Raw genomic sequence first — 14,895 nt, 5'->3', positions numbered from 1 at the left:
CCTCCTCCCTCCCTCTTTCTTCTCACCCCGTCCCTCTTTCTTCTCACCCCCCCACTTTCTTCTCACCCCCCTCCCTCTTTCTTCTCACCCCCCTCCCTCTTTCTTCTCACCCCCCCTCCCTCTTTCTTCTCACCCCCTCCCTCTTTCTTCTCACCCCCTCCCTCTTTCTTCTCACCCCTCCCTCTTTCTTCTTACCCCCCTCTTTCCTCTCACCCACCCCCTCCCTCTTACTTCTCACCCCCTCCCTCTTTCTCCTCACCCCCTCCCCTTTTCTCCTCACCCCCTCCCTCTTTCTTCTTACCCCCCTCTTTCCTCTCACCCACCCCCCTCCCTCTTTCTTCTCACCCCCTCCCTCTTTCTTCTCACCCCCTCCCTCTTTCTTCTCACCCCCCTCCCTCTTTCTTCTCACCCCCTCCCTCTTTCTTCTCACCCCCCTCCTCCCTCCCTCTTTCTTCTCACCTCCCCTCCCCTGTAGCGTGGCCGAGCTGCTGTGCGGTCCGCGGTGCCCGGCCGGAGTGATAGGAAGGTGCACACTGTGTGCACCTTCCTTTCAGTCTGGCCGGGTACAGGAAACAGAAACTCCTGTTCTGCGCGGAACAGGAGTTTCTGTTTCCTGTACCCGGCCGGACTGACAGGAAGGTGCACACTGAGCACCTTCCTATCACTCCGGCCGGGCACCGCGGACCGCACAGCAGCTCGGCCACTCTACAGGGGAGGGGAGGTGAGAAGCTGCAGCCGCCTGAGGCTCTTAAGAGAGCGCTCAGGCGGCTGCAGCATTTAAAGGGGTGGCGGGCCCCCTGATGGCGGGCCCCCCTCCCGGCTGGGCCCTCGGACCATGTCCGAAGTGCCCGACCGGTCAGTCCGCCCCTGGTCTTTACAACATATGCAATTACCCCAGATAGTGACAGAACCACTTTAAATGAATACCCATTACATGAGTTGCTGTCTTCCTTTCTATAGTGCTCTCAATAACACTACGGACCAAATTATTAATGGAATCAATCAGGGTAGTAAGAGGCATAAGATAATAATAATAATAAATACCATTCATCCTACCAAAACTGTTCGTACCAGCTTCCAAACCAGCTACCTGGATTATACCCGTTCCAGATCTGAGTAGGTACGTGCGTTCATTTAACCATGTGGCTAGTAAGATCAACCACAGCTTGCCCTTCGTCATCTACATGCAGAGAACAATTACTGAGATTAGATTTTCCGCATACACCTCCTTCTATCACTAATAAATAGTCAAGAGCCAGCCTATTTTGGTAAATGGCTGACCTCATACGGGTATTCTGTTTTGCCAGGAGGTTAAGTACTTCAACTGTCTCATTGGTTATATAATCACAACCACCGCCTGTAATCTTATAATGTAGTTGAGCATGTATATGGGGGTTCCATAACCAAAAGTGTGGTGGAATCTTGGTAAAAATAAATTTAGTAGGCCGAGATTGCCACGTGGTATGTGTACGTGCATATACTGATGTATCGGTCGGTTGGTTGCACGTGGCAACGATACAATCAGTAGTGTACGGAGCATGTGCAGAAATATAGGATATAGAGAATTCCCCTCCTCCATTGTGCTGGGCAAGCCATGTGGTCAAACAGGAAGTTAGTCTTTGTTCTGTTGATTGGGTAAGAGTACGTGTGGGTGGAGCTGATTATGGGAGGAGTTATATGCCTATATAAGGGACCTACACTGTATGTTCGGGGCTCAGACTTTGCTGTTTTTTGGTGACATTAGTCCCTCTGAGTCCCGGTCGGTGAATCGAATAAAGATCTCTTCCTTCCTGAAGAAACCTGTGTCCATCTCTCTGTGCTTGGCTTCCGTCAGTTTCTCCGGTATCAAAAGTACCGTCTTCAGCCCAAGTAGCAGGTCCATAGTAATTAATAATTCACTTGTTGTGGCCATTCTTTATCTTCCCAATTCCAAATATTTAATGGTACTCGCTCAGTGGCGTACACACACAACCCATGGGGCCCCGGTGCAAAAACTGATCCGTGGGTCCCCCCTCCCTCCCCGTGCTTACTCTGCACGGGCCGGGACCGCAACACATGGCGGCGGGCCCCTTGTTGCAGGGGTCGCAGGGGTCGCAGGGCTGGTATGTACGCCAGTGCATGCAGATACACATACACTTAAAGGACCACTACAGACACTCAGATCACAACTTCGCCAACTTTTACTTCATGCGTATTTCAGGATTATCTTCTTCATTTGTTTGATTACTGCAGTTTATCAATGTTAATGTTTTGTAACATATCAAACAATCATATGCTTCAGAAGTTATTATCAGTGGAGGCCCCAAATTCCGGAAAATACATTTTATCCATAAATCTCAGACCAGCTTTAAAGGGACACTATAGTCATCAAACCAACTTTAGCTTATTGAAGCAATTTTGGTGTAGAAATCATGCCTCTGAAGTCTCACTGCTCAAATCTTTGCAATTTAGGAGACAAATCATGTTTGTTTCTGTTTTTGCTGACTGACAAAAAAAGGGTTAATTTTTAATCAGATGTAACTTACTTTAAAAGTTTGCATCTCCTGCTCTGTTTATTGAAATTTAATAACATGCAGGAGGCTCCTGCAAGGTCTAGCAACCTATTAACAGTGCAGGAGAGAAGTAATTAAAAATTAAACTGAATTTGCAATAAAGGAAGTATAAACATCAGATGACTGTTACAGGAAGTGTTTATGAAGGTGGTGTAAGTCACATGTAAGTAGGTTTACCTAGGGCTACATAAACTAAGTAATGTAATGCCTAAATGGCAGAAAATGAGTTTGAGTTCTTTCTCTAGTGTTTTGACTCTGAAGATTCTTAGCCAGGAGACTAATAAAAGATGTCCTGTGATTGACCTGTTTGAGTGTTATATCCACTGGCGTACATATAGGGGTCGCAGGAGTCGCAGCTGTGACCGGGCCCGTCACTCTAGGGGGCCCTGCGACCCTGTACCAGCTACCATGTTTTGCGGCCCCGGACCACACAGCAAACGGCCGGGGGCCGCCGTTCAAGGGGTCCATCAGGTGGCTGTTAGGGCCACCCGATGGAGATGGATTTTCAGGGGGCCCGGTCAGCGCTGGGCGCTTTAACAGCGAGACCGGGTTCCCCTGGGATGACATCACTGCTGGGAGCAAGTGACTGCCCCGGTCACTCCTCCCAGCAATTAGAGAGCCTGTGCGGGAGGAAGGACAGAGAGTCAGAGTGGGAACTCTGACTCCCACCAGCCTGAGCCACCACTGGACCCCAGGGAATGTCACCCTCCTGCACCTAAAAGGTAGGAAACAGAAGGGTGACTAAAATATTTTGTATATGTGTGTGTTTGTTTGTATGTATGTGTGTCTGTCTCTGTGTGTGTCTGTTTGTCTGTATGTGTCTGTGTGTACGTGTGTGTATGTCTGTATGTGTGTATGTCTGTCTGTCTGTATGTGTGCCTGTCTGTTTGTGTGTGTGTCTGTATGTATGTATGTGTCTGTGTGTGTGTCTGTGTCTGTCTGTGTACCTGTCTGTTTGTGCTTATGTGTCTGTGTGTATGTCTGTCTGTATGTATGTGCCTGTGTGTATGTATGTTTGTGTCTTTGTATGTGTGTGTATGTGTGTGTCTATGCGTGTGTGTGTTTGTGTGTGTGTCTGCATGTGTGTGTCTGTATGTGTGTATGTGTCTGTGTCTGTCTGTGTACCTGTCTGCTTGTATATATGTGTATGTGTGTATGTCTCTGTATGTATGTGCCTGTGTGTATGTATGTATGTATGTGTCTTTGTGTGTGTCTGTCTGTCTGTGTGTATGTATGTGTGTCTATGTGTAAGTGTGTGTCTGTGTGCGTGTCTGTCTGTATGTGTGTGTGTGTCTATATGTATGTATCTATCTGTCTGTCTGTGTCTATGTGTCCGTCTGTATGTATATGTCTGTGTGTGTGTCTGTGTGTGTATGTTTGTGTGTCTATGTGTATGTGTGTGTGTGTGTGTCTGTCTGTATGTGTCTGTGTGTGTGTGTGCCTGTATGTATCTGTCTGTCTGTATGTCTATGTGTATGTGTCCGTCTGTATGTATGTGTCTGTCTGTATGTATCTGTCTGTGTGTATGTGTGTGTGTCTGTCTGTATGTGTCTGTGTGTGTGTGTGTGTGTCTGTATGTATGTCTATGTGTATGTGTCCATCTGTATGTATGTGTCTGTCTGTATGTATGTGTCTGTGTGTGTGTATGTATGTGTGTCTGAATGTATGTGTGTCTGTATGTGTGTGCCTGTCGGGGCGGGGAGCAAATTCGGGGGAGAGGAAGGGAGGGTAGGGCATGGATCAGTTTTGCACCAGGGCACCATGGATTGTGTGTACGCCACTGGTTATATCATTACAAATTGTTTCAATAAAGTGCATATTACTGAGCTCTTTTTCAGAAGTAGAATCTGTTTCTGCATGGAGGTCTAACCTCGCTAAATTCTGGCATCTTTCACTCATGTAAATATTGTAACGGACCGTTTTGCTCACCCGAGGTTAAAAACCGTTTAGGCGATATTCCCCTTTCCAGATGCACAGGCGGCTACTGTAAGCACCAATCTCCCGAACTGCAAACTACACAAATCCTGGAAACAGCCGAACAGGAAAAACCATACGAAAGGTTTACACTCCTGGCAGTCAGCATACAATCCAATTCCCCCAATAACGAGACGACACTTCGTTTTGAGGGTCAAGCAGAATCTGGTTTACTGGGGCTAACTGCCCGGCTTTTATGCAGGTCTCCCACCAGATGGGAAACTGGGAAACATATTGGACATTGACCAATCACAGACATACACCTTTAAACACTCCCACAATGCATCACAATCCCTCCTCTCTGTCCTGGAGGTAATTGGAAAGTAATCCAATTATCTCCAAGGACAGAGGCAAAACTCCATTAGCCACATGGCTGACAAAGGACAATAAAAGACATAAAATTACACACGGTTGCTTTTATCACATAAAACCCATACATATCCCCAGATAGCTTAGATCTGAGCGCACATTACTACCAAATGGCGCTCAGATCACATACATACAGTTCAATCGCCATGGAGCCAAAGTCTTTCCCATAGTATTGTTATGGTACTTTTTCAGTAAACCAAAATGTTTAAGTGTCTATCTGTTCCTGTCCAAATTAAAGAGAATTGAATTGCGTATATACGCTGAAGTAATTCAGTCTGACACACGGAGTTCAGGTTAAAATAACTTCGAGGAAATTTATTGGCAAGTGCAGAATCAGCGGGCGCGCAGGCCCTTTTAAGAGACATTTTCGTCATCATTGATTATCAAGATATCAGTGAATAAACATCATTAATTGGATTAATTGTTAAGTGTCTGGGTTAGTGTCCACCTATCAATATAATTAATTGGATCAAAAGCTAAGTGGTTAGTTCCGTGTCCACCCACCAAGAGGTGGTACTTTTTCGGACACGGGTGGGGGACAAGGGGTCTTAAGCGTCATTTTACTCGGTCGGTGATGTCAAATCTCGTGGTTAGGTGCAAGGTCTCTTATAAATAGAACATTTCATTACTACTGTGTTCTCGTGGCCTTTAAATTATACTTTGTTGCGAGTTAGGGGAAATTCAACAGTTCCTGGGTTAGTCATATCCTTATGGAGAATACTGTCCTTGTCTATTGTATTAGATGTGCTGAGAAATACTGTCATGTAATGTAGTTTTCATATGAAGAAGTCAGGTTATGAGGACAAAATGGAGGATTTGTCACAGTATCAGGTTAATACAGAGTTAGAGCAGCAATTCAATGTAAATACAATAAGATTTTTTAATAATTCTACATCAGTCCCCCCTATGAAATGTTAGATTCTAAGAGATAAAAACTTTATTTGTTAATACCAGAAGACGTGTTAGCCCAAAGGCACAGAAACCCCGTGGCCGCTAGCTAGGTGTTAATGCAAAGTGCAAGTCTGTCCCTAGATCTGACCCTATTAGGCTAGCTCATCTGTCAGTATGGCTCTCGAACACTTCACACCCAAGGGTATCCCATGGCAGCTAACCCACCACTTCTCCACATGGGGCCTTTACCATTCACCGACAGATGCTGTCCCTAAGGTGGTCCCTTCCTAGAACTCTCGCACTTTATCATCAAAAGGGATGGATTGCAGCGGCAAACAGGGTGAGTTGAGATCCTGGAAATCTTGGTCATCAACATCAAGTAGTGTGAAAGTGGGTGCCGCTTGGTCAATAGTCTTCGTGAGAGCTTTCCTTAGGCAGGGGAAGACACAACAAAAGAGAAGAGCAAAGATAAAAAGAGAAATTAGTATTGCCATACCAATATGCATTAAAGCCTTTTTCCAACCTGTCATCCAACCAAACCATCTGTCCCAGGGATCTTTTATCCCAGAATTCCTTTTTAATTCTTCTGAGAGGTCATTTAATTTTGCTATGGCTAATGTAACTTTACCATTAGGACCTGTGTTTTCTGGGATGTAGGTACAACATGTCATGGTGTCGGGCAAAATTTTACATACCCCTCCTTTTTCGGCTAGGATCATATCCAGGGCTATTCTATTTTGGAAGGCCATTTGGGATGTTGCCTGCAACTGTTCGGCTAATCCCTGGAGGGCATCTCTAGTGTAATTAACGAAACGCTGTTGATTGTAATAAATGTAGTTTATCCAATTTAAGTTCTTGTTTGCAGTAACTATGGTAAAAATTGATTCAAATCCTGCAGCAACTTCATCTCTTGCTTTAAATTCATTGGGTACCCCCCTAGGCACCCCAATGGCATCAATGTAAATGTGAGGGTCAAAACTTCCTTTTACTGGGGCTTCACGCTTAGCCTTAGTGTGGCTGGACTCATGGGTGTTGGTGTGTGTGTCAGAAATAATGTGTATAGGCATAATGGCCTTGGCCAATGTACACTCCCCCCACCACTCTGTGTCCATTCTGGATCTTAACTGTAAATCCCCACACAACCAGTAAATATCTCCCAGTGACCTAGTGTGTTGCTGCAGCAAACGTACAGGAACAGTTCTATACGTAGTACAATAACCTGCGGGAAAGTTACCCACAAATTTACCAATCCCATCATGTTTGACATAGCAAGTGTAATTACCTTTATATACGGTTACACCATGAGGAGGTCTTACATTTTTGGCTATAAGAGGATACTCCGATGTCCATGCTTGACATTGAGACCTGTTGAAATTATATTGGTAGGCAAAAAGACTTAAAATGCATTTTTCATCATCTACTGGCAGGGTTAAAGGTACAGTGCCCAGATGAGGCCGGGCACCACCACACACATAGCATGCGGTTCGGTTATGTTTGTTGGCATTATATTTCATCCATTCTAACCATAGGTTAACATCATTAAAACCTGTTTCAGCGGCCATAGTATCTTCAAAGGTGGGGTTAGCAATGGCCATCATGTCCTTAAAGGACTGGATGTGTGGTTTTAATGGGTTTGTGACCATATGAGTAGCTCCTCGCCACTCAGGGGAATTACACATATCTTTAAGGTAGAAATGCCCTAATTTAGTATAGGAACCCTTTTTCCAGTACATTCCCAATACATACTGGTCTGCATCTGTTGGGCTTGGATGCTCAACGTTAAGAATTAACTTCATTGGTGTGCCTCCTCCAGGCTTTCTCAGAGTCATTCTTTGAAGGAGGGACCTACCATGATCATCTACTTTAGATAAGGCACTTTTTGGCTTGTAGCCCCAGGAAGGCCCGGCATTCCATCCCGCCGCCCCCCAATGGCCACAATCATGCCCCCATTGTTTGTCAACTACACAAACATATGGATCTTTTACATGAGGGATATCTCTATAGATATTCTGGATTTGTGTTGTAGTGAATGGGCATTCTACGATGTCACAATAATCAAAGGTATAGGTAGCCACACGGGTACATGATGAATTATACCAGAAGGTGTACCCACTAGCATCTTTAGTGATGGCTACTTGCTGGGCCTTAATTAAACTAATTAAGGAGACAATGTACCAGAGGTACATGGTTGTGCGGTATCTGCTTCCTCTGGGGCAGGAGACTTCTTGCAGTGGGAAGCGTGGATCCAATGTGGCCTGCCGGCCAATTTGACAGAAGTTGCGGTGATCAGGAGAACTTGGAATGGCCCGTCAAATCTTGGTTCCAGGGAGCTTTTCCGCACGAACTTCTTAACCAGAACCCAATCTCCGGGAAGCAGGTTATGGGTACCTGTGTTCAGATCAGGATCTGGAATTGAAGAGAAAACTTGGGCATGTATTTTGTTCAAGGCACTTGCAAGTTCAGTTACATAGTCTATTAAAACATCTGATTGAAGCTGTAACTGCTGTGGATAATAACAACCTAGCCTGGGTGCTGTCCCAAATAGAATTTCATATGGGGATAACGAGTATTTCCCTCTAGGTGTGTGCCTAACGCTGAACAAAGCTATTGACAGACTTTCTGGCCAGGGCATTTTTGTTTCTTGTGACATTTTTAACATTCTGGCTTTTAGAGTGCCATTCATGCGCTCTACTTTACCACTACTTTGTGGGTGGTAAGGGGTGTGGAAGGCTAGGGTCACTCCCAGAGCAGTCCAAATTTCTTTAGTCACTGTTGCTGTAAAGGCTGGGCCTTGATCACTTTCAATGACTTCTGGAAGTCCAAATCTACATACAATGTCTGTAAGTAGGCGTCTTGCGGTTGTTTTTGCAGTGATATTGGCTACAGGGTAGGCTTCTGGCCAGCCTGAGAACATGTCCACTATGACTAGTGCATATTCATGGGGCCCACTCTTGGGCATTTGGATGTGGTCAATTTGGATTCGCTGGAAGGGGTACATGGGCTTTGCCAGGTGTTTTGCAGGCACCTTGATCGGTCTTCCTGGATTACATTTTGCACAAATGACACAGGCCCTGCAGAAGCTGTTGATCAGGGTTGTGATTCCAGGTGCTTCATAATATTTTTGAATGAGGGCGGCCATTAGGTCTTTTGACAGATGTGCAGGCCCATGGGCCCATTGGACAACTGCTGGGTATAAGCTTCTTGGAAGGCAAAATTTAGAATTGTTGTAGTAAATTCCGTCCTTTAGGACAGCTCCTTTCTTCTTCCATTTCTGGATTTCTTCAGGGGTAATTTTAGCTTGTTGTTCTCGTAGAATTCTTAGGTCAGTAGGAAGAGTTTGTAAGGTAAAGATAGGAACTTCTTCTTCTTGACCGGACACTTCTTCATCCACTTCCTGCAAATCTCTGGCTGCTTGCTTAGCAGCCTGATCAGCCAAATGGTTGCCCTTTGCTTCATCTGAATCCAATTTCCCATGTGCCTTTACTTTCAAAACGGCCACTTCTTCAGGGAGTAGGAGGGCATCCATTAGTTCCTTGATTGCAGAGCTGTGTTTGACTGGTGTACCGGCAGTGGTAAGAAATCCTCTTGTCTTCCAAATGAGGCCGAAGTCATGTGCCACACCCAGGGCATATCTTGAATCTGTATAGATGTTGGCACGCTTTCCCTTGGAAATCTTGCATGCTGAAGTCAGGGCTTGCAATTCAGCTTCTTGCGCAGACATTGCTGGCGGTAAAGGTGATGACTTGAGAACTTCCCCTGTTGTGGTTACGGCATATCCTGTATGGTATTTTCCTTCTTCATCAGCATACCTTGAACCGTCCACAAACAGAGTAAAATCCGGATCCGGTAATGGATTCTCATGCACAGTTGGTAAGTGTACTGTTTCCATTTTCATCTGTTCGAAACAGTCATGAGGAGTTTCTGGGTCATAGTCATTTGTTATAACTAGGTCTTTAAATTCTTTTTCTAGGAAGTGGCGTGGCCATGCTTCCAGAAGGTCAGTTGTTGGGTATTTAACAATACCATTTTCCTGTAGCTGTTCTTCATCCATGGTGGCCCATAACTTTGCCATGGGCCCAAGATCATTCCATGACTTTGTCTTCAATTTGGTAACAGGAATATGTGGGATAGCAGTATCCCAATGGCGGTATAGGTAATTAAGTTGTTGAGGTAGTTGGACCAAGACCATGCTATTGCCTTCAGAGTCACAATAGAAATCTTGAGCAGTGAGCTTAACATCAGTCCAATGGTAGAGCTCATCTTCATAGCAAGGCTCGGGAGTAATGTCTGGTTTGTACCACATGGTACAGAAGGCGTAATCTGGGCCTTCACAGAGAGGCTTTTCATCTTCATAAAATGTCAAATGTGGATGCATGACTTTCTTGATACATCCACAAAGCAGGTAAATGTAGGTTTCATCTGTGATAAATCCATAATAGATACCCCCCTCAGGGAGTGGAAGAAGAGTGGACGGGTTAAGAACTTGACATCTTTGGATGGAAATGTTGTCTGGCAGAAGAAGATGGCACTGGAGGCGTAGGTGTCTGGCTGGAGACACGTGCTTGAGCTGGACTTGGTTGATGATGGCAGAAATGTCATGAGGGGCCAAAACAACCAGGGGGTGGCCAAGGACCAGGTCTGAGGTTCTTTCTATGAGCTCTCTTGCAGCAAAAACAGCCCTGAGACAGGAAGGGGTCCCTCTGGCCACAATGTCCAGTTGACATGAGAAATATCCAATAGGCCTCTGGCGGCCTCTTAAGTCATTAGTTTGGGTGAGAACTCCTGTTGCGTGGCCTTGTCTTTCAGAGACAAATAATTTGAAAGGTTTGGAGTAATCAGGTAGGCCCAAGGCAGGAGCAGAAGCAATGGCACGCTTAAGAGATTTGAAATTGTCCAGAGCTTCGTTGGTCAGGCCGAATGGATCTGACTTGAGTGCATCGTAGAGAGGTTGCATAAGCAGAGAGGCCTCTGGGATCCATGCTCTGCAGTAGGAAATGAGGCCTAAGAAGGCATGAAGAGATTTTGAAGTCCTTGGGGGTTGAATGTCCAGAATTGTTCTGACTCGGTCCCGAGTGAGATGTCTGGTACCTTGAGATAGGCAATGTCCAAGGAAAATCACAGAAGGTTGACAGAATTGCAGCTTGAGAAGCGAAGCTTTACATCCTTGTTCTGCCAAATAGCAAAGCAGACTAATTGAACATTCTTCAGTAGTGGGTATATCATCTCCACAGAGCAACAAATCATCCACATACTGGAGTAAAACAACTTCTGGGTGTTCAGCTTGCCATGGGTCAAGAATAGTACACATGGCTTTGGCAAATTGACTTGGAGAATTTTGTGCCCCTTGGGGCATGACAGTCCATGTATATTGTTGCATTTCATGGGTGAAAGCGAACAGGTATTGACAGGATGGATCCAGTGGAACACTGAAAAAGGCATTAGCTAGATCAATGACTGTGAAATACTTTGCAGAAGGTGGGACGCCAGAGAGCAGGGTATGGGGGTTTGGTACAAGAGGGGTGTCCAGGACAGTGGCTTCATTGACTGCACGGAGATCCTGAACCATCCTGTACTTTACTGGCTCACCTTTTAGAGTCTTTTTCTTCACAGGAAATAATGGAGTATTACATTCTGATTTACACTCCACTAAAGCACCCTTTTCCAGGAGCGCTTTGATGTGAATAGAAATGGCTGTAGCCTGTGCTGGTTTTAGAGGATATTGTGGTTTTCTTGGTAACTTAGCTCCTGGGATAAGCTTAACCACCACAGGTGGGACATTTAGATGACCTATATCCTCTGGGCCTGAGGACCATAACTTAGCAGGTACCTGAGTTTTTAACTCATCTGGGAAATTGGACCTAGGTTCTGCTGCTTGCTCATTGGATATATCTAATTGCAGCATCAAAGGTATGGAGCACAGGGCTGAAGTGTCAGAAACAGATAGAGGTGTAGACATTTCTACCTGTCCATCTGGAGTGAAGGTTATAGACGCCTGCAGGCGTGAAAGGACATCAGCGCCTAACAGGTTAATTGGGCATGTGGAGGAAACTACAAAACGAGCAAGTAAGCTTGTGCCAACCCGCAGAGGGGTTGTTAGAGGACTGTGTCTCGGTTGGCCATCCACTCCAACACAGGAGACATCAATACTTGACAAGAAAGATGGGTCTGGCAGGTCTTGTTCTCTGAGAACACTTCGGGCTGCGCCTGTGTCAATAAGAAATGTGGTAGGTTGGCCCTCAATGGGTAAAGTTACTGTGGCAAGTGCCCCCCCCCCCTTATCCCCTGTAAACACTGCCATGACAGGGGTTAATGACACAGGTTTGCCAATTTCCTAATCATCATCTGGTTCCTCAACAATTGGAACCGTTTTCATGGTCTTAGGGGCCGGGGCAGGCTTGGGAAACTTTTTGGGCTCCCCTGTAGGAAACTTTTTGGGCTCCCCCGGTTCCCTTTTGGGTTCTGGACAGTCACTTCTGTAGTGTCCCTTAGCCCCACAATTAAAACATGACACGTCCTCTAACTTGACACCCTTGGTGCCAGGGGTGATGGGGGTGGCACGGGCCACCATGAGAGGAGCTGAATTGGGTCTTCTGGGGGTTTGGGCAGATTCCAAACCTCTAGCAACTAGGAGTAACGTATCTAGGGGAACAACCTTGTATTCAGGGCGTGCAGCAATGATTCCCTTGCGTATGGAATCTTTAACACCTTGGACAAACGCACCTGATAGCATTTGTGAATGAATTTTGTCAGTGAGATCAAATCCCAAATCTGTAAACATTTGATATAATCTTGCATGAAACCTTTCCACTGATTCTCCTTTGTCTTGCACAACATCAGTAAGGCCAGCAGCTTGATCTGCAAGTTTATCCTTAGCCCAATCTCTCAATTGATTGCAAAAGGTTACTCCGGAGGGATAATCAACATCACTTGTAAGCAGGTCTGTACTGAGGTGGCGGGCCATGCTGGGCCAATATGCATCCCCTGCTTTAATAGCACAAATGCTCAGTAGATCACGCCAGGCGGCGGAATAAGTCTTTTGTATCTGAACTATCCCTCGGTAAAAAGGCATAGGCTGTTTCTCTGGGTCAGGGAGAGATTTCATTAAAGCACTAGCTTGTGTGGGGTTAAAAGCGACATATTTAGGAGGGGCCTGTTCTCCCCGACCCTGATGGCCGAAGGGATCTTCAATAGAACGGTGAGCTCTCGCAGCCTCCATTGAAACCTGGGACAGCCTGTCATCCTCTCCCTCATCTAGCTCTATTATCTGGGACCTTCTGCGTGAGGGGATCACCTGAGGAGACAGGGCCGGGGGATAGGAGGGAGCTCCGGAGGCGGGAGTTGCCATTGGGTCATAATCTTGGGACCGGTAATCACCGGGAAGCACCGGCATCAGGGGTGCTGAATGGCTGGGGGCCGCCATATTGGAGGCGGGGAAGGAAGTTGCATTGGGGTTAAGGGAAGATGTGGCGGCCATGTTGGATGTGGGCACATCCGGGGCAGACTGAACCGGACTGGGCATGACCGGAACCTGGGGAGTGGCTTGGGGAAAGGGGTATGGCCAGTGAGGATAGGGGTATGGGAAGGGGTATGGCCAGGTCATTTGGGTGGGAGTTGGGGCGGAACCTGGAGTGGGCAGTGAGGTTGGGGAGGGATTAGCAGAGGGGGTGGGAAACTGGGCTGTGGTCGGGGCGGGCGAGGGAGAGGATGGGGAAGAGTCAGTAAAGGTGCCTGAGGGAGGAGGAGCCGGAGTGGGATCAGCAAGATTGACAGTGGCAGGAGAGGAGGGGTTAGTGAACTGGGCAGATGCAGATGGGAGGGTAGGATTGTCTCCGGAGACAAAGTGTGAGGAAGGAATGGCAGATGAGATGTTAGCATTAGACACAGAAGGTGGCTTGGGGATGGATGAGGATGATGGGAATGTTAGGGAAGGAGAAGGGGAAAAGTAGGATCCATCAGAATTTAGGACCGGGCAAACGGGAGAGGTGACGGGATGGGGATTGGGAGGATTGGGAGTGGGACACATAGTCAGCTGGCAATCTCCCATTGCTGACTGGACCTTTGGGATAGACATCCCCCGGGCGCCATTTTGGGGCGCTGGCTGAGGAAGAGCCCCAGCAACACAATTATTATGGTACACAAACAATTTCACACCCTTGTGAATTATTTCTTCCTCAACCCAACCTTCTTGCTGAATAGCCTTTGCTACTCTGTACCATGCTTCAGCTGTTTTTAATAAATTATAATTTGCAAGCTTGCCTTTCTTTTCCATCAACAATCTACGCCAACTTTCTGGTTGTAATCTACCACATGTCGGCACAGCTATTTTACAAACTTTTGCAATCTTTTCAACACCTTTAACCATCTCCTCACCCTCTCTGTCATCAACTAAATCACATGCTAACCAGCCCTTACTGGGCTTACCTAAATCCTGCCCCATAATCCCTTCTCCCCTACACCAGCGTCCCAGATATAGGGAAAGATAAGGAAAATTGAACCAGAACGTCTACAATGCTCGACTGCCACCTGAGAATCGTGGGTCTTTCTCAAGTGCGTCTTCCCAAAACGTAGACTAGTCACTGAATCCGCCTACCCGGGGTGGTAGACACGGATTGGAGCGAGGTGAGAAGTGTGTGACCAATCACTTCTCTATTAAGAGGAATGGGAGTGGATAGTACAATAGTACAGGAAGTGTAGAAAAGGTAAAGAGTAAGGGAAGGAAAATCCTTAGAGACAGATACAGGAGTTTAAATGACTCCACATTAAACAAACAAGACAACAATACAATTGAAATACAGTGCATGCATCACAGTTCAAATGAAATCAACAGTAATCCCTTTCCTTCTACATGTGCTTACTCCAAAGTCACCTTTCTCAACCTCGTAGTGTCCCCGCTCGGAGAATGACTTCCTCAAGTCTCACTACCAGCGGCCAAGGATAACAGCTAACACCGGTCCGAAATCCTTTCTAGCCTCCCTCGTTACAGCAGTCCACTTAAAGTGGCCACGCCACCCTCACTCCCGTAGTGCCCTTATAAAACCCACTCTATAAGTCTCACTACCACGTGATGCGGAAAACAAGCAATGCCTGCCTGAATCCCCCCAGGAAACTG

This window comes from Pelobates fuscus, chromosome 2 (genome assembly GCF_036172605.1).
Source record: "Pelobates fuscus isolate aPelFus1 chromosome 2, aPelFus1.pri, whole genome shotgun sequence".
Classification (NCBI taxonomy): domain Eukaryota; kingdom Metazoa; phylum Chordata; class Amphibia; order Anura; family Pelobatidae; genus Pelobates; species Pelobates fuscus.
This window is presented reverse-complemented; position numbering follows the sequence as displayed.